This window comes from Aplysia californica, unplaced genomic scaffold, assembly GCF_000002075.1.
Source record: "Aplysia californica isolate F4 #8 unplaced genomic scaffold, AplCal3.0 scaffold00489, whole genome shotgun sequence".
Classification (NCBI taxonomy): Eukaryota; Metazoa; Mollusca; class Gastropoda; order Aplysiida; family Aplysiidae; genus Aplysia; species Aplysia californica.
In genome coordinates, this window is record NW_004797759.1 from 113,298 (window position 1) to 114,523 (window position 1,226).

The 1,226-nt window shown below is 45.4% G+C and overlaps 1 protein-coding gene across 1 annotated transcript in view; it reads right to left on the minus strand.

Moving 5' to 3' along the window:
* The window catches only part of LOC101864249 (APOBEC1 complementation factor), a gene marked incomplete in the record, with an annotated part of 35,414 nt that overhangs the window by 32,525 nt on the left and 1,663 nt on the right, over positions 1–1,226 (minus strand).

Consider the following 1,226-nt stretch of genomic DNA (forward strand, 5'->3'; position numbering starts at 1 on the left):
AGACAGAGAGAGAGAAAGAGAGGGGGGGGGGACAGAGAGACAGAGAAGGGGAGGGCTGTGGGAAGAAAACCAGACGGAGAGAGTCAGAGAGCCTGGGAGAGACAGACAGACAGACAGACAGACGGAGAGACAGAGAGAGAGAGAGAGAAATAGAAAGAGACGAAAAGAGAGAGGGGGAGGGGGAGGCGAGAGACCAGTAGCACTTTCTCTACAGGCTACAGGTGGCATATTGTCTACCTATTATTTATTTATATATCTCTCTGTACAAACAATGGGTGGGGCAGAATGTAGGCCTCGTGGTTTAGGCTTACAAAGCATCCATATATATAATGTATAAAGTATAATAAAGACTTTAAAAGACGTTACATGTTTAGTGCATCCACCCCACCCCCCCTTTTTTTTCTTTTCAACAGGCATGCACACATGTCACATACTCATACTCATACGCACAGGGCACATATATAGGCCTAACCTACACGCACACACACACACACAAACGCACGCACACACACACATACACACACCACACATACATCATACATGAACAGTCTATAGGCTACACACGCACGTACGTGCATAAAAACATGGCCTACTACCAGTTTTGAACTATATAATAATGCAAATGCAATCAAATGTGTTTTAACGGATGTGCATCCCTCTCTAAAACAAATCAACGTCTGATGGATATTGGGGGTGGGGTTGGAGAGAGAGAGAGAGAGAGAGAGAGAGAGAGAGAGAGAGAGAGAGAGAGTGTGTGTGTGTGAGTGTGAGTGTGTGTGTGTGTGTGTGTGTGTGTGTGTGTGTGTGTGTGTGTGTGAGTGTGAGGATGGGTATTTGTTTTAGTAGAGGTTTTACGGCGCTCGCAACTGCATAAGGTCATATGAGTGCCAAGGGGTGGATGCCAACAGAGAAGTCCTTACAGGGAATCAGGCTTACCTTACTCACCTCTCTAGCTTCAACAGCACAAAGTCTGCTTCGACTATCAAGGCACCCCGGAAATAGCGGGTCACAAGAGTGAGACAAACATACAAAGAAGTAGAGGGAAAATGACGATAGTAAGGGTTAGGAAAGAAAAAGCAGCAGTTCCCTGTTGCAGTTCAGGCACAGATATGAGCATGACATTGATGAATCAGCCCATTTACAATTACAGTTCTACTGTGCATAAGAACATGAGTAATGTGCCCCCTTTGGGAATGGGCTAAAGATACTTCAGTAAGTAGCACTGC